This window comes from Gasterosteus aculeatus, chromosome 2, assembly GCF_964276395.1.
Source record: "Gasterosteus aculeatus chromosome 2, fGasAcu3.hap1.1, whole genome shotgun sequence".
NCBI lineage: Eukaryota > Metazoa > Chordata > Actinopteri > Perciformes > Gasterosteidae > Gasterosteus > Gasterosteus aculeatus.
This window is the reverse complement of record NC_135689.1, coordinates 23,960,092-23,978,633: the sequence shown is the minus strand read 5'-3', so window position 1 is coordinate 23,978,633 and position 18,542 is coordinate 23,960,092. Positions and strand designations below refer to the sequence as shown.

At 39.6% G+C, this 18,542-nt stretch overlaps 3 long non-coding RNA genes and 1 pseudogene across 3 annotated transcripts; 1 reads left to right on the top strand and 3 right to left on the bottom strand.

Annotated features, from left to right (window-relative positions):
• Positions 1 to 5,981: 5,981 nt before the first annotated feature.
• LOC144399855 (5S ribosomal RNA) lies at positions 5,982 to 6,100 on the bottom strand (annotated as a pseudogene).
• Positions 6,101 to 7,143: 1,043 nt separating this feature from the next.
• Positions 7,144 to 7,988, bottom strand: LOC144386409 (uncharacterized). Its single transcript, XR_013452127.1, has 3 exons — positions 7,884 to 7,988; positions 7,349 to 7,566; positions 7,144 to 7,252 (listed from the first exon to the last, which is right to left on the bottom strand). It is a non-coding gene; the product is annotated as an uncharacterized LOC144386409 (long non-coding RNA).
• Positions 7,989 to 8,299: 311 nt separating this feature from the next.
• On the bottom strand, positions 8,300 to 9,428 carry LOC144386406 (uncharacterized). The gene is made up of 3 exons (XR_013452124.1): positions 9,008 to 9,428; positions 8,533 to 8,916; positions 8,300 to 8,447 (listed from the first exon to the last, which is right to left on the bottom strand). It is a non-coding gene; the product is annotated as an uncharacterized LOC144386406 (long non-coding RNA).
• Positions 9,429 to 9,916: 488 nt separating this feature from the next.
• Positions 9,917 to 11,854, top strand: LOC144386410 (uncharacterized). The gene is made up of 3 exons (XR_013452128.1): positions 9,917 to 9,941; positions 10,379 to 10,477; positions 10,601 to 11,854. It is a non-coding gene; the product is annotated as an uncharacterized LOC144386410 (long non-coding RNA).
• The last annotated feature ends 6,688 nt before the right edge of the window (positions 11,855 to 18,542 follow it).

The following is an 18,542-nucleotide window of genomic DNA, read 5'->3' as shown; positions in this document are numbered from 1 at the left end:
GCAACTGTACGTCCTCTACCTAATCTTTTAAAATGTGTCAATGGTTTTGTAGTTTTGACAATGAAATGGAGTCACTTTCAAGTGCTTCTGTGTCTTTTACAGATAGAAATGAAAAAGCTTACGGCACCTGGGATTCCCAGGCGGTCTTCCATCCAAGTACTAACCAGGCCCTACTCTGCTTAGCTTCTGAGATCTGACGAGATCAGGCGGAGCTTTTTTTTTTTTTTTTTCTTTTATTATAAAAAATACATTTTCCAAAAATCATTTTTTACATTGTTTACATATTCACTATATCCATTATTATTTAATTATTTTCTGAACATCAGCAATCAGGGTCTTTAAAGATGAGAACAAAATCACATTATAGGATTTTTTTTTTTTTTTTTTCTTTTCTTTTCTTCACTCGGCAGTAGAAAGTTTTGCCTTATTAGCCATATCTTTTTCCAAACAAAACCAAAAAAAAAGAAGTGCGCAACGACAACAAGTTAAGGCACACAAGAAAAACATTTAAAACCGAAAGATAAGATCTTTGTCATTGTCCTCCTGAAACAAGAGATTATTTTCGTCCATCCATTCCTTGAGCAGATCTTTTTTGAATGCATATATAGTTTTCCAGTATGCTTTTATATTGCTCTTGAAAAGAGTCTCAACGTCCGTTTTTTTTCCCTCGAAGAGGGCAAGGTTTCTTCTCAGCAACACTGCTCTTCTAGCAAATGCCAGGCATGCGTTGGCGATATCCATCCTCCGGCCTCCAGCATTCTTTGGCAGTCCGAAACACCAGGTCCAGTCCCATGATGTTCCCCTCGTCATTTTTACTCCACAACCCTTTGTTAGAAGCTCTCTTATGTATTCTCTAAAGGTTCTGAGTGCTGTACAAGACCAAATAAGGTGCTCAAAATCCTCTTCTTCCGTTTCACACACAGAACACATTCTTGAGAATTTTTCCTTGTGTATCTGGTGCAAGACAATTCCTGTAAAATATTTCCGGTGCCTTATCTTAAACTCAGAGCTGTAGACCTCTGGGGGGATGAGGCTGAATTCAAGATTTACCCATATTGAGCTTGTCTTATCTTTTGGGAAGATTTTTTCCCATGCCTTTTCTGCTGCTGGTTTAACTATGTGTTTTTTTATTAGGATGCTGTAGAAAGTTTTTGTTTTTACTTCAATTATATTTTTTTGTTTATCTTTAACACACAGCGTAAAACCAAGTGCCCTGTCCTGCTCTGTCACTTCATTCATTCTTTCTTTCCATTCATGACCCATGCATTGATCAAATATTTTCCCTATGTCTTTTATTCTTGCCGGTGCATATTTACTTCCACATGCCTGGAGTTTACCATTTACTTTTCCTAAATCAAAACAGCCGTTTGTTCCACACACACTCCCTACGGCTGTTAAACCTGCCTGCATTAAGTGGCAACTCGTAATCGGCCTCCCGCCCCCGACAAACCCCGGGCTTGATAGGAAGGGTAATTTTAGCACTTGCACCTTTCCTCTAACGTCAGGTGTGAGATGCGGCATAATTTTGTCCCAAGCCTCCAGCACTTCCCTGTAGAACCCCGACAGACCCACCCTTACGTGTGCTGGCGAGAGGGCACATAGGTTATACACACTTCTCTCTCCGTACCCTGCCAGGAGGCCTGCCAGGAAATCTCTACCGGGCAGCTGCCTTTTTGGATTTAAAAATCTCCCTATTAATTTTACCCTCAGTGCGTCTCTTTTTACACTTACATCAATCAAAGCTAAACCCCCCTCCCTTTTGTTAGCTATTAACGTCTTGCGAGCGATCGAATTCCCCTTTCCCTTCCAAAAAAAAGTGGCGACGGCTGCATTGAGCCGATTGAACACCCAAGTGGGCAGCTCACAGGACCCCAGAATGTGATTAATTTTGGACAGTATCAGGGCATTTACTACTATTACCTTTCCCTTCAAAGCGAGGCCTCTTGCATACCATAAATTTAGCAGGTTTTTTATTTTTACCAAAACCTCGTTCCATGTTTTGTCCGTTGCACTCTTTTCATTTTTTACCTATATATATATATACCCAAGATTTTCCTTTCGTCCTCTATTTTTTTAAAACCCCACATATCAGCTGGGACATTGCAGGGCCCGAAGACCATCAGCTCGGTTTTTTTTGTATTAATTTTTGCGCCTGATGCTCTTTCATATTTCTTTATATGGTCTAATACTTTGTTTATGCAGCTACTAGTTTTCACACAAATATTTACATCATCTGCATACTGCATAATTTTAATTTGGTTTCCTGCCGGTGTCCAGATTCCCTTTATTAGGTCGTCGTTATTTATAGTATAGGCCAGGGGCTCCGCCACCAGGCTGTAGAGCAGCGCCGACAGCGGGCAACCCTGTCTCACTGATCGTCCTAGCTCAAAACTGTTAGTTAGTAATCCATTACATTTCACCCTACTTTTCGCTCCGCTGTACATCATTTTGATTCTTTTTATGAATATTGGTCCAAAACCAAAACGCTCCAGCACGGCCCACAGGAAGGGATGTTCCACTCTATCAAAAGCCTTCTCTAGGTCTACTCCTAACAAAATCCCTCCCTCCTTATTTAAGCAGCTTACTGTATCTCTGATTGTGTTGATGGTGTCTGAGATGTCCCTCCCCGGAATGCTGTAAGCCTGCGTTGGTCCTATTATTGAATTTATTACAGTTTTTAATCTGTTTGCGAGTATTTTTGTGAATATTTTATAGTCTGTGTTAAGCAAACTGATCGGTCTGTAGTTGGAAAGCAGCTTTTTCTCCCCTTTTTTGAAAATTAGAGTGACTATCCCCTCCGTAAATGATGCTGGAGCCCTCTGCTCAGTGTCCATCTGTTCATAGAGTGTCAGCAAAAGTGGCCCCAGCATTTCCTTAAATTCTTGAAAGAACTCGGCAGGCAAACCGTCTGCCCCCGGGCTTTTATTTTTATTTAGCTTCATTATGGCCTGTTCTATTTCGCTCAGTGAGAGCGGCATCTCGCACCTCCCACTGTCGTTATCTTCTAGTTTATTATTTATTTTATTTACTACTTCATTCATTTCGCTAGTCACAATCCCTTCACTTTCAAATAATTTTTGATAGTAAACCTGTATGGTTCTCAAGATGCCTTCGGTTTCTTCTACTATTTCCCCCCTGGAATTTTCAATGCTCGATATATAAGTCTTTTCTTGATTTGTTTTTTCTAGACCTAGAAAGAAAGCTGTGCATCTTTCTCCTTCAGTTATATATTTTGCTCTACTCCGTATTATTGCACCCGCACATCTTTTTTTTTCTAGTTCAGTTATTCTGGTTTTATACAGTTCATATTTTTCACTGTCATAATTTGGATCCTCTTCACATTTTTCTATTTCGTTTTGCAGGAGGAGAATTAACTCTCGTTCCTCTCTTTTATTCTCCCAGTTTTTGTTTTTGCTGAACCTTATACACATTTTTTTTAGTTTTTCTTTAACATCCTCCCAAAACCAAAACACGTCATCTACAAAAGCCATATCGTGTGTCACCTTTGCTAAATACCTTTCAATTTTACTTTTTAATATGTCGTTTTTCAGGTGGCTTATATTTAGACACCATAAACCCCCTCCCCTCTTCATTCTCGCACCTCCCACACACACTGTCACTGAAGCGTGATCGCTCCCAGAGTAAAAGTAGTATTCACAGGATGTTATATGTTTAACCACACCAGAAGCCACTAAGCAGAAATCAATTCTTGACTGCTTCAATATTCCTTCAACAGCTTGTCTTCTTGAAAATGCAGTTTTGTTTTTATTTAATATCCTCCAAATATCTATTATATTGCAATTATTCATTACTTTTTTCAGTGTACTTCTACTAGAATCATTTCTATAGACATTGTTTTTGGACAAATCTTTTTCCATTAGGACCACATTAAAATCACCAATTACAAAAGTGTTTTCATTACACCATTTCTCTAGATTTTTAAAGAACTGTTTTCTTTCCCCTTCTCCATTTGGTGCATACACATTTATCAGCCTAAATGTATCGTTTGCCAGGCAGAAATCAACGACCAAAACCCTACCTTCTCGGTCCCTATGAACCTCGTTAATGGTTTTGAAGATATTGGCTTGAAAGAGTGAGGCCACACCACAAGAGTTTGGGGTTCCCTCATTTGAGATGACCTTCCCTCCCCACTGTTTGATCACATTTTCCCGTAAAGAAACATCCCAATTTGTTTCCTGAAGGCATATTATTTCTGATTTGAGTTGTTTTAAAGTTGAGTCCAGTTTATTTTTATTTCGAAGCCCGTTGGCATTCAGAGAGGTAATTTGGAAACCAAAGGAAGCCATCATTGTAATATATATGAAAGTGCATACCATCTAGTTATTTTTGTTTTTCAGCTTTTTCTTAGCCATGACCTTTGCTTTTCTCTCCTCGGCTCTATTTCTTAAAACCTTCGCCTTCTCAAAGTCCATGTCCGGGTCTGTTTTAGGATGAGGGTCATCCGAGTCGCTGTGCAGCCTTTTGTCTGGCTGTCTTGCCGGCAACGAGTCTGTCGCCATCGGTAGTTCTAGGTTTCTAGTCGGGGCTTCTTGATCTGATGGTACACACTGCCCTGAGAGCGTCCTTCCACCTTTTTCGCTCGTTGATGCCGGTACACTCTCCTCCGAATTTTCCCTTCTCGTGTCCTCCTTTGTACTTTTGTGCAAACCTGCTCCTCCCATTTTCCCCGTCTCACCCCTCACTTCATCATCCTCTTCTGAGAGTTCTTTATCCCCCTCCTTCTCCAGTTTACTCTCCACACCCTCCTCTCCTATGACACTCTCGTCCCCCGACGTCCCATTGTTATCCTCCCCAGACTCTATAGTTTCATTGTCTATCATGATTGATTCACTCTCACTCTGGTTGCATATGCATTCCTCCATACTGTTATAGCATAAGCTACATTTGTTTTTATTTTTTTTGCATTCTCTAGCAAAGTGCCCCTGGACTCCACACTTATGGCACTGAAACTCCGGACATTCCCTCATGATATGCCCAGGTTGGATACACATCCTGCATACTTTCATTTGTTTGTCGTGTATCACTCTAAAGTATTCTGCACCCAGAGCAGTACTAAACTTTGTAGAATACGGCAGGGACTGGACATGATCATTGAATTTTACCTTTAGGAATCGTGTCCCATCAGCAACATTTGTCCCAGGCCACATCCGCCTTTTGATTGGTGAAGCTGCCGACACACCCCAGCTCGACAGTTTGGCGTGGATCTCGCAGTCCTCAATGTAGAATGGCAGGTTTAGGAATGACACCACCAGCTCGTTGTTGCACAGCTCCCGTGCGTGGATCCTCGTCTCTCCCATTTTGAAGCCTTCCAACAGTCTTTCCTTTCCCTTCGGGTGGCTCATTGTCATTTCATATCTGTTGTGGCCCACCACACGGCAAGCCACCAGACCACCACACAATTGCCGCACGTATTTCATCAGCTCCATTGCACTTATGCTTCTTCCTCCTTCCAGCTCTACACTAACTGTGAGCTTCTTGTTGTTTTTGTCCATACTGTCCATGCTCAAACCACTGTTTGATTCTAAAGCACTATTCATTTGGGATTCCTTTTGTCCGTTCCGTGTTCGTTCATCATGTTGGTCCGCCATTTTAGGTAAGAGAAGCGATACACTTACCCCCAAACAGTACAATACTGCTGGGGGTACTAAACTCTGTCTTGCCAAAAAACCTCAATTAAAAAAAAGCTTTAGGGCATATCAAAACACCACAAAAAACTGTTCAGATTAGAGCACCGAAATGGATCCAAGCGCCAAACAAATCGCATCTGTGTTCACTTCCTGATTCCTGGTGGGGGCTGGGCCTACAAACGAGATCAGGCGGAGCCAGAGAGGTATGGCCGTAAGCAACTGTATGTCCTCTTCCTAATCTTTTAAAATGTGTCAAAGGTTTTGGAGTTTTGACAATGAAATGGAGTCACTTTCTAATGCCTTCTCGATTTCTTCCAGAGAGAGAAAAGAAAATACTTACGGCAACTGGGATTCCCAGGCGGTCTTCCATCCAAGTACTAACCACGCACTACTCCGCTTTGCTTCTGAGATCAGACGAGATCAGGTGGAGCCAGAGAGGTATGGCCGTAAGAAACTGTATGTCCTCTTCCTAATCTTTTAAAATGTGTCAAAGGTTTTGGAGTTTTGATAATGAAAAGGGAGTAACTTTCTAAGGCCTTCTCTGTGTCTTTTACAGATGGAAATGAAAATGCTTACAGCACCTGGGATTCCCACACTGCAAAAAAAGGGTGTCTCAAAACAAGATAAAAAAACTAAATTTGAGGTAAAATGTACTCAAAACAAGTGAAATTATCTGTCCATGCAGCTAGATAATTTCACTTGACAAGATTTCTTGAATTAAGATAATTAAATCTAGAAATAAGCTTGTCTAAAGAGGTATTTGGAAGGCTTAACATAAGATGAAAATGCTGGGTTTAAGATCAGATTACTTAAATTTAAACTTTTTAAAGCCTCAAAATAAGTGAATTATACTAAATATAAGCATAAAATGCTGGTTGTAAAATGAGATTACTTAAATTTAAACTTTTTACAGCCTTAAAATAAGCGAATTATACTAAATAAAAGCATAGAATGCTGGTTTTAAGTCTAGATAACTTAAATTTAAACTTTTACAGCCTCAAAATAAGTGAAATATACTAAATATAAGCAATTACCCATTTTGTTTTCTTACTTTGAGCATCTTAAAATCTAACGCCTGTCCTTTTTTAGAATAATGGTGCAGAAATAACATGGCTTAAGACAACATTTATTTAACATCAGCAAGTCAAGTTTGCTATAGACATTTGAATACTTTTCCATAAAAATAAAAGAAATTAAAAGCAAAAGGGCAAAAAACAAAAACACTTCTCAGCCCTCAGTTATGGATTTTTCCTTAACTATCATTTTAAATACAGGCCTAAATGAGGTAATAACTCAGTGACTGTATAAGCTTGTGCAACACAAAACTATTATTAGGCACAGCTAACAATAAGAACTCACAGCTAACAATAAGAACTGGCATGACAAAATACTCAGCTACTTCTCAATGAAAGACTTCCAATCAGCCATTGCTTTCCTGTAAGCACTAGTGGCATCTTGATCGTGGATTGTGTCACCAATTACCTCTGTTTGAGTAACACACCATAGAACTGCACCTTGGCACAAAAGTCTGCCCATCTTCCTTTCACTTCCTCGATGTATCTGCTGTTGGTGCCACCTACTATGCGCCGCAGCTCATCCATTGCCTAAGACAGCATTGTGCACAGTTATTCAACCATTGGACATTTAGAACACAGATGGATAGACAGTAATTCAAGTGCAAGTAGTGGAAAAAAACATACATTTCGAACATCTCTAAAGCATGGATATGCCTCAAAGATTTTTGCAGGTCGGTCTTCTTCCCTTGTAACATCTGCATCAATGAAAGCCCGTCTGGCCTTAAACTCAAGGTCTAAAACTTGAGCAACATCACTTTGATTGGGTTTTGCATTTGGCTTATTGTACATGTTGCTCAAGGTTTTGTAGTGCCTAGCCTGCATTTTCAGACTGTCCTGGCCGACTGAAATGGCAAAAAACAGAGCAGACATTTCAACGTAAACACAACTTTATTGCATTATGCAGGTCGGTCTACTTCCCTTGTAACACTCAAATCAATTAACTTAATTGATACAATAATACAATAATTAGTAATACAAAAATACAATAATGTTATGTTGTTTATATGAACAATGGGAGTTGTCTGGAAAAAGAGTTTCCATTAACATCCACAAACTAAGGAAATTTGAATTTAATCTCCAACCGTTTAGACTCTGATTTGCCACTCTGAAAGTCATTATCATGGATAACAGGCTGAGAGGTGTGCTGAGGTGGGCTTACCAACATCATCCTTTGCAGGCGTGGTTGGTGAAGCGATCACAGTCCTGAGTGAGGAGCCTGAGGCTGATGCGGATGGCAGCAGGAAGGTTTTGGTCTTTGGCTTCCCTTGGCACAGAGGGGGGTCGATGTGCTGGGAATGCTTTTTGGGGAAATAATGAAAGAAATAAAACACAAATAAAAGCATGACAACAAGCAAAACCGGCAGATAAACACAGTGCATGCCTAGCCATAAACTCTGGCTTGACAAATACAGACAACTATAGTTTCATTACATGATTAGACAATTTTTAGACAAAAAAACAGTAGTCTAACAGCACCCCTTCATTTTTTGCAAACAATTTGCACACCTTCACTGGAGTTGTCCTCGGTAAGGTCATCATTGCTCTCAAGAAGTAAGGTATTATGACTTCAGTTGCTTGTGTCTGTCCAATCCGTCTCCATGTCTTGGTTGTCTGCACTGAAGAGAGCTGTCTTTGCCACTCCTCTTTGTGGTACAGAGCCTTGCCTCTTCCGTGGGGATCTCATATTTTGGAGTCGCTTGTACATTTTGGTGTAGATAGTCAGCTGTGGTAAAAGAATGTTAGATACGTTGTTTGTCTTGTTGCTGACCTGCCCAAAGTTTTGGTTTAGATAAAAAAATAATACTTACATAAGGCATGTTTGGATCATCATCCCGTAACATTGGGTAATAGTCTATAATCTTCTGTGACATGGCTCTTATTTCCAATTTTGACGGGTAACTGACTTCTTTCCCCATGGGACTAGCACGCAGGATAGCAACCATACTGGTTATTGTGTTCCTTACAAGTCTGCAACATAGCTCCTTGGACAGTTTGTAATTTTTTTCCTTTCCATTGCAGAGCAGTGCAAAGTATTGACTACGCACCATGTCTAACTCTGAATCTGTGTACACCACATACTCTGGAGGGTCTGGCATTTTCATTTTTTTCTCAGCAGATATGGGGGTTGAGGTTTGAGGCTGGCATGGTGGCATGGCACAATTGTTGGCATCTTGGTCCGTGGTATTTTCACACTATTAGAATTGTGTGGAATGAAAACAAAATGCATTAGAACCATTAAAATGTATACTTTACTAGTTTTTACTCATTCCAATTTGTGTTTACATTTTCACTGATGAAATTCCAAAGTTTCTTTCTTTTGAGGAAATTCTCTGGGCCAGGAAAAAGATCCCTCAGGTCATCCCGGCTAAGGCCTTTCAAAGCCTCCTCATCAACACTGGCAGCTGTGAGATATATGACAAATATCTATCTTTAGATAAAGCAGTAGCAAGCTACAGAACCAATCAATTTATTTAGTAAGGCTGTACACTGCAGCTAGAAGGTAGTGAAGCACCAAGGGCGGAGGGCATTTTTGGTTAATTTGGTTAATAAAAGATATCGATTGACTTGACATTGTATAAACACATATTTTACATTGTCATGTATTGATTCATAAGAGTCCAAGCTTTCAAATGAGGTATAATGACTATGCTACATAACAATCTGATGAATGGCGGATGATTTACAATGTTGGGGGGGAAGGGTAACGTTCCCGCCTGCGGGACACTGCAGACCGCGTGTTTTTAAAATGTGGGATTTCTATTTTACAACTATATATTTTGCTTTAGAATTCTGACTCTTACTTAAAATGTTTCATCCTAAGAATATTATAAATTCGTTTATAATGCGGCGTGGAGGTGTATGATATGTTTCGTCTTTGTTGCTTTAAGTCTTAAAGTACTCCTTAGCCACATTAATAAAAGTCACAGTCGCAGCCCGGATTTTTGGGTTTACTGTGGTATTGATGGATGTGAACAGGACTTTAGAGTTTTTAACTCTTTCTTTCGCCACATTAAACGGACGCACCTTCAGTATTTGAGGACTGGATGCCCACCAAGCGGATGGAGTACGACGCCTTCTTCTCGGTCTTTGGGACAGGAAACATTTGGTGTTTCGGTGTTTGCCAGCTGTAGCACTCCTGCAGCGGCCAGCACTACGGCTGTCCCACCTGATGCCTCTTTACCTGAACCGTCACGAAGCTGACGGCCGCCTTGAGTCCGTAAGTTTCCACAATTCAATTTATTTTCAATCTTATCGTGCCAATTAGGTTGCTCTCTGTGTGATGCTGACTTGTTATGTAATTTAATATTTTTGTCCTACATATAACGATATATTTAAATATGGGCCTCATTGAATCCACACTGCGAGTGTGCGCGTTAATCATGCATGATTTGAGTAGCCTATGCACACTTTCTCTTTCATAGGTATTATCTCCATTGAATGCTAAGATTAAACATTAAAAAAAACATTTAATTCCTCTTACCTTAAACGATAGAGCTGCTCAGGTTCCAGACCAGTGAAGCGAATACGGGATTAAAATGAAGTCTTTCCCCTCTCGGGCATCTCCTCAAAAATGTCCATTTTCTTTCAAATCAATTGCAACTTTGACTGTGTCCATCTACTCGCTCTTAAAAAATTACAACTCATTTTATAAAGGAAGACGCTGTTGCTGTGACCTCCAGAACCAGACCTGATATAGCTAGATCCGCAGCGGCATTCGCCATCAGTGTCCGGGAACAGTGCCAGTTATCACAGGTAAATTTATCTTCATGGGCAAATGCTTTAATGGTACTATTAACTTAAATTATTCTAATGTAAAATATGGGCCTGTGAATTATATGGGTGACAAAATTATTTACATTTTAAATATTTTCCCAGAGAACTGTCAACAGTGTCATCTCAGGGGTGCAACAGTACCAAGCTGCTCTCATTGACACACTAAGGGAGAGAATCAGAAGTGTGTTTGAAGAGAATCCAGACACAACTGCTCAGCTCCAAGGGGAGGCTTTGGCTACGTTTGATGCGTTCATGGATCCTTTCTCAACCACAGCATATGGACAGAATAAAACCATCCGGGAACTATTCAATCCAGTCAACCCAGAGGAAGTTGTGGTGTCCCAGAAGATTTGTTGGGTAAAGCGTGGTCTTTCAAGGGTCATGGCCTTAAGAGGCAAAAGTTTTTACTATGTACCACTCATTCAAAGTCTTAAGCAGTTACTGACCAATCCCAGAATCTTCACCATGTTAACCACTGTACCACAAAGAAGTGAGGGATTCTTGTATGATTTTACTGATGGAGCCCTTTTTACATCCCATCCATTATATTCTCAAAGGCCAAATGCATTGCAAATACTATTGTACACCGATGAAATTGAAATATGTAACCCTTTAGGCGCCCATGCCTCTGCAAATAAATTACTGATGTTTTATTATAGTTTAGGGAATATAGATCCAAAATTTAGGTCGAAGTTGGCTGCAATAAGACTCCTGGCTATTGCCAAGGCAAACAATATTTCTCAGTGGGGTGTTGATGTTATACTAAAAAGAATCCAAAAAGATCTGACACTTCTGTACAATGGTGTTAGGATTGACACCCCAAATGGTGAAATTGAGTTGTTTGGTGCTGTGATCGCCATATGTGGAGACACACTTGCCCAACATGATATTGCTGGATTTAAACAAGGTGTTGGTTTTGCTTATAGCAAATGTAGACATTGTGAATGCTCCTTTGAGGATATGCAAAGTATTTTTGAGGAGAATAGGTCTGCTGAAAGAACTTTGGAAAAGCACATTAGGCAGTGTGTTGAAATAGATAAGGCAAGCACAGCAACATTGAAAGCATCCCTCAAAACCACTTATGGGATTAACAGAAGAAGCAGACTAGTTGATGTTCCAGCATTTGATCTGATCAAACAAACACCACAGGATATAATGCATGTAATTTTTGAAGGTGTTGCACCAATGGAAATAAAGCTTGAATTAAAAAACCTGATTCTGTCAGGACAGATAGAATTAGATGAGATTAACTCAGCTATTCTAAATTTTCCTTACTCACCTCTAGACATAAGAGATAAGCCATGTCCTATTAGTGTCAGTACTTTAGCTGCTAATGACAATACATTAAAGCAGTTATGTGGACAAATGTTGATACTTTTAAAAATCCTACCTTTTCTTTTGAACGGTATGGACAACGAGGGTCAAATTTATTCTCAAGTTAATTGAGATTGTTCAAATTGTCCTTGCTCCTGTTATTTCTTTAGAAACCGTATTACGGCTCAGACGCATGATTGAGCAACATCTGCATCATTTCAAAGAACTTTTCTCTGAAGCCAATGTAATACCCAAGCAACATTACATGTTACATCTACCAAGCCAAATCATATCTCTTGGTCCATTAATAAGAAGTATGTGTATGCGATTTGAAGCTAAGCACAGTTATTTTAAGCAGTGGGCTTCTAAGTTAAATTTCAAAAATGTCTGTAAATCGCTTGCAAACCATAACCAGTTCCTTGAATGTTGTCAAAATGAAATAGGCATTGAGCATCCAATTTTTGCTAGTGAAAGAGAATCGGGGCCTGTCTCAGCGGTCAAAAATTTTGATTATGTCAAGAGAAAAGTCAAAGATTTTCTAGGCGTAGAGGTCATGCAATCTGTTGTCTCAGTGAAATGGTACATCCTCAATGGCAATAAGTACATTAGTGGTAAATCTATGATTATTGTAGATGTAGATTATGCTTTCCCAGTGTTCGGACTGATAAAAGATATATTTGTGATTGATTCCTCTTATGTTGCTTTTGAGTACCAGCGTTATGAGACACTGAATTTGAGTCCAGAATTGCTGGCATATGAGGTGGCAGTTCCCAATGTTGCCCAGGCTACAGAATTTGTACATGAACTCATTGACTGTATTTCTTATTTTTCTGTTAGTTTCAAGGAACATATGTTTGTGCCAATAAAATATAGTCTTTGTGATATTATTGCCCACAGAAGTAGACATTAAAATGGAGGAATGAAAGGGAAGCATTGATTTATTGGGTGATCAAGTTTGCCGGTTTCCTGGACCTGTTTTTGTTAACAAACTGTTTTGGTCATTAAACAATTCCATGGACTGTATGGTGAGTTGTGGTGAAGGCTGTATAATTTATCCTCACATTGTCTGAACATGCTTGAAGTCAGAGAAATAATAAACTCTGTTTCTTTCAGATGCTTTTTGTGTGACTCTTGAATCAAGCAACTTGAGTTTACTGAATCTTAAAACCAGCTTTATTGATGAGAATTTGAGGGAGAGATGTAAAAGATCTTAATTTAACAGTTATTTGACTCATTTTAAGATGTCATGCCTATTTGAGACAAAAAAGATAAGGTTGTGCTTGATTTAAGATTTTAGTGTAAAGTTAAACACTAAAAATAAGAAATTCACTCTTAAAACAAGATCAATTATCTAACACTTCTAAATCTAAGTTTTTTTATCTTGATAAGATTCAAATAATTTGCAGTGTGTGTCTGTGTGTTTGTCTATGTTAGTGTGTTTGTCTATGTTGGTGTGTCTGTTAGTGTGATTGTGTGTTTGTGTGTTTGTCTATGTTAGTGTGTTTGTGTCTATGTTGGTGTGTTTGTCTACGTTCGTGTGTCTATGTTGGTGTGTCTGTCTATGTTAGTGTGTCTGTCTATGCTAGTATGTCTGTGTCTATGTTGGTGTGTCTATGTTGGTGTGTCTGTGTGTTTGTCTATGTTAGTGTGTTTGTCTATGTTGGTGTGTCTGTGTGTTTGTCTATGTTAGTGTTTTTGTGTCTATGTTGGTGTGTTTGTCTACGTTGGTGTGTCTGTGTGTCTGTGTCTATGTCTGTGTGTTTGTCTATGTTAGTGTGTCTTTGTGTTTGTCTATGTTAGTTTGTCTGTGTGTTTGTCTATGTCAGTGTGTTTGTCTATGTTGGTGTGTGTGTTTTTGTCTATGTTAGTGTGTTTGTGTCTATGTTAGTGTGTCTGTGTCTATCTTAGTGTGTCTGTGTCTATGTTGGTGTGTCTGTGTGTTTGTCTATGTTAGTGTGTTTGTCTATGTTGGTTTGTCTGTGTGTCTGTCTCTGTATCTATGTTGGTTTGTTTGTCTATGTTGGTGTGTCTATATTAGTGTGTCTATGATGGTGTGTCTATGTTGGTGTGTGTGTTTGTCTATGTTGGTGTGTCTGTGTCTAAGTTGGTGTGTCTGTGTGTTTGTCTATGTTAGTGTGTTTGAGTCTATGTTGGTGTATTTGTCTATGTTCGTGTGTCTGTCTATGTTAGTGTGTCTGTCTATGTTAGTGTGTCTGTCTATGCTAGTATGTCTGTGTCTATGTTGGTGTGTCTGTGTGTTTGTCTATGTTAGTGTGTTTGTCTATGTTGGTGTGTCTTTGTTAGTGTGTCTGTGTGTTTGTCTATGTTAGTGTTTTTGTGTCTATGTTGGTGTGTTTGTCTACGTTGGTGTGTCTGTGTGTCTGTGTCTATGTCTGTGTGTTTGTCTATGTTAGTGTGTCTTTGTGTTTGTCTATGTTAGTTTTTCTGTGTGTTTGTCTATGTCAGTGTGTTTGTCTATGTTGGTGTGTCTGTGTCTATGTTGGTGTGTTTGTCTATGTTGGTGTGTCTGTGTCTAAGTTGGTGTGTCTGTGTGTTTGTCTATGTTGGTGTGTCTGTGTGTTAGTGTGTTTGTCTATGTTGGTGTGTCTGTGTCTATGTTGGTGTGTGTGTTTGTCTATGTTGGTGTGTCTCTGTCTATGTTGGTGTGTGTGTTTGTCTATGTTGGTGTGTTTGTCTATGTTGGTGTGTCTGTGTCTATGTTGGTGTGTGTGTTTGTCTATGTTGGTGTGTCTGTGTCTAAGTTGGTGTGTCTGTGTGTTTGTCTATGTTAGTGTGTTTGTCTATGTTGGTGTGTCTGTGTTAGTGTGTCTGTCTATGTTGGTGTGTGTGTGTGTGTGTTTGTCTATGTTAGTGTGTTTGTCTATGTTGGTGTGTCTGTGTTAGTGTGTCTGTCTATGTTGGTGTGTCTGTCTATGTTGGTGTGTGTGTGTGTGTTTGTCTATGTTAGTGTGTTTTTGTTTATTTTAGTGTGTCTGTGTCTATGTTGGTGTGTCTGTGTTTCTGTGTCTATGTTAGTGTGTTTGTCTATGTTGGTGTGTTTGTCTACGTTGGTGTGTCTGTGTGTTTGTCTATGTTAGTGTGTTTGTCTATGTTGGTGTGTGTGTTTGTCTATGTTGGTGTGTCTGTGTCTAAGTTGGTGTGTCTGTGTGTTTGTCTATGTTAGTGTGTTTGTCTATGTTGGTGTGTCTGTGTTAGTGTGTCTGTCTATGTTGGTGTGTCTGTCTATGTTGGTGTGTGTGTGTGTGTGTTTGTCTATGTTAGTGTGTTTTTGTTTATTTTAGTGTGTCTGTGTCTATGTTGGTGTGTCTGTGTTTCTGTGTCTATGTTAGTGTGTTTGTCTATGTTGGTGTGTCTGTGTCTATGTTGGTGTGTTTGTCTACGTTGGTGTGTCTGTGTGTTTGTCTATGTTGGTGAGTATGTTTGTCTATGTCGGTGTGTCTGTGTCTATGTTGGTGTGTCTGTGTGTTTGTCTATGTTAGTGTGTTTATCTATGTAGTGTCTGTGTCTATGTTGGTGAGTGTGTTTGTCTATGTTGGTGTGTCTGTGTTAGTGTTGGTGTGTCTGTCTATGTTAGTGTGTCTATGTCTATGCTAGTGTGTCTGTGTCTATGTGTCTGTGTCTATATTGGTGTGTGTGTTTTCTATGTTGGTGTGTCTGTGTGTTTGTCTATGTTAGTGTGTTTTCTATGTTGGTGTGTCTGTGTCTAAGTTGGTGTGTCTGTGTGTTTGTCTATGTTAGTGTGTTTGTCTATGTTAGTGTGTTTTCTATGTTGGTGTGTCTGTGTCTAAGTTGGTGTGTCTGTGTGTTTGTCTATGTTGGTGTGTCTGTGTGTTAGTGTGTTTGTCTATGTTGGTGTGTCTGTGTGTCTGTGTCTGTAACTATGTTGGTTTGTTTGTCTATGTTGGTGTGTCTATGTTGGTGTGTGTGTTTGTGTCTATCTATGTTACTGTGTTTGTCTATGTTGGTTTGTCTGTGTGTCTGTGTCTGTATCTATGTTGGTTTGTTTGTCTGTGTTGGTGTGTCTATGTTAGTGTGTCCATGTGTTTGTCTATGTTAGTGTGTCTGTGTGTTTGTCTATGTTAGTGTGCTTGTCTATGTTGGTGTGTTTGTCTATGTTAGTGTGTTTGTCTATGTTGGTGTGTCTATGTTAGTGTGTCTATGTGTTTGTCTATGTTAGTGTGTCTGTGTGTTTGTGTGTTTGTCTATGTTAGTGTGTTTGTCTATGTTGGTGTGTTTGTCTATGTTGGTGTGTCTGTGTCTATGTTGGTGTGTTTGTCTATGTAGGTGTGTCTGTGTCTATGTCGGTGTGTTTGTGTGTTTGTCTATGTTAGTGTGTTTATCTATGTTGGTGTGTTTATCTATGTTGGTGTGTTTGTGTCTATGTCGGTGTGTTTGTCTATGTTGGTGTGTCTGTGTGTTTGTCTATGTTAGTGTGTCTGTGTGTTTGTCTATGTTAGTGTGTTTGTCTATGTTAGTGTGTTTATCTATGTTGGTGTGTCTGTATCTATGTTGGTGTGTGTGTTTGTCTATGTTGGTGTGTCTGTGTCTATGTTGGTGTGTCTGTGTCTATGTTGGTGTGTCTGTGTCTAGGTTGGTGTGTCTGTGTGTTTGTCTATGTTGGTGTGTCTGTGTCTATGTTGGTGTGTTTGTCTACGTTCGTGTGTCTATGTTGGTGTGTTTGTCTATGTTAGTGTGTTTTCTATGTTGGTGTGTCTGTGTCTAAGTTGGTGTGTCTGTGTCTAGGTTGGTGTGTCTGTGTGTTTGTCTATGTTGGTGTGTCTGTGTCTATGTTGGTGTGTTTGTCTACGTTCGTGTGTCTATGTTGGTGTGTCTGTGTATGTTAGTGTGTTTGTCTATGTTAGTGTGTTTTCTATGTTGGTGTGTCTGTGTGTTTGTCTATGTTGGTGTGTGTGTGTCTATGTTGGTGTGTGTGTGTCTATGTTGGTGTGTGTGTCTATGTTGGTGTGTCTGTGTCTATGTTGGTGTGTGTGTTTGTCTATGTTGGTGTGTTTGTCTATGTTGGTGCGTCTGTGTCTAAGTTGGTGTGTCTGTGTGTTTGTCTATGTTGGTGTGTCTGTGTTAGTGTGTCTGTCTATGTTGGTGTGTCTGTCTATGTTGTTGTGTGTGTGTGTGTGTGTGTGTTTGTCTATGTTAGTGTGTTTGTCTATGTTGGTGTGTCTGTGTTAGTGTGTCTGTCTATGTTGGTGTGTCTGTCTATGTTGGTGTGTGTGTGTGTGTTTGTCTATGTTAGTGTGTTTTTGTTTATTTTAGTGTGTCTGTGTCTATGTTGGTGTGTCTGTGTTTCTGTGTCTATGTTAGTGTGTTTGTCTATGTTGGTGTGTTTGTCTACGTTGGTGTGTCTGTGTGTTTGTCTATGTTAGTGTGTTTGTCTATGTTGGTGTGTCTGTGTCTATGTTGGTGTGTCTGTGTCTAAGTTGGTGTGTCTGTGTGTTTGTCTATGTTGGTGTGTCTGTGTTAGTGTGTCTGTCTATGTTAGTGTGTCTGTCTATGTTGGTGTGTGTTTATGTTAGTGTGTTTTTGTTTATTTTAGTGTGTCTGTGTCTATGTTGGTGTGTCTGTGTCTATGTTGGTGTGTCTGTGTCTATGTTGGTGTGTCTGTGTCTATGTTGGTGTGTTTGTCTACGTTGGTGTGTCTGTGTGTTTGTCTACGTTGCTGTGTCTGTGTTATTGTCTATGTTGGTGAGTATGTTTGTCTATGTCGGTGTGTCTGTGTGTTTGTCTATGTTAGTGTGTTTATCTATGTAGTGTCTGTGTCTATGTTGGTGAGTGTGTTTGTCTATGTTGGTGTGTCTGTGTTAGTGTTGGTGTGTCTGTCTATGTTAGTGTGTCTGTCTATGTTGGTGTGTCTGTCTATGTTGTTGTGTGTGTGTGTGTGTGTGTGTTTGTCTATGTTAGTGTGTTTGTCTATGTTGGTGTGTCTGTGTTAGTGTGTCTGTCTATGTTGGTGTGTCTGTCTATGTTGGTGTGTGTGTGTGTGTCTGTCTATGTTAGTGTGTCTATGTCTATGCTAGTGTGTCTGTGTCTATGTGTCTATATTGGTGTGTGTGTTTTCTATGTTGGTGTGTCTGTGTCTAAGTTGGTGTGTCTGTGTGTTTGTCTATGTTAGTGTGTTTTCTATGTTGGTGTGTCTGTGTCTAAGTTGGTGTGTCTGTGTGTTTGTCTATGTTAGTGTGTTTGTCTATGTGTTAGTGTGTTTGTCTATGTTGGTGTGTCTGTGTGTCTGTGTCTGTAACTATGTTGGTTTGTTTGTCTATGTTGGTGTGTCTATGTTGGTGTGTGTGTTTGTGTCTATCTATGTTACTGTGTTTGTCTATGTTGGTTTGTCTGTGTGTCTGTGTCTGTATCTGTGTTGGTTTGTTTGTCTGTGTTGGTGTGTCTATGTTAGTGTGTCCATGTGTTTGTCTATGTTAGTGTGTCTGTGTGTTTGTCTATGTTGGTGTGTCTGTGTCTATGTTGGTGTGTGTGTTTGTCTATGTTAGTGTGTTTGTCTACGTTGGTGTGTCTGTCTATGTTAGTGTGTTTGTCTATGTTAGTGTGTTTGTCTATGTTGGTTTGTCTGTGTGTCTGTGTCTGTAACTATGTTGGTTTGTTTGTCTATGTTGGTGTGTGTGTGTCTATCTATGTTACTGTGTTTGTCTATGTTGGTTTGTTTGTCTGTGTTGGTGTGTCTATGTTAGTGTGTCCATGT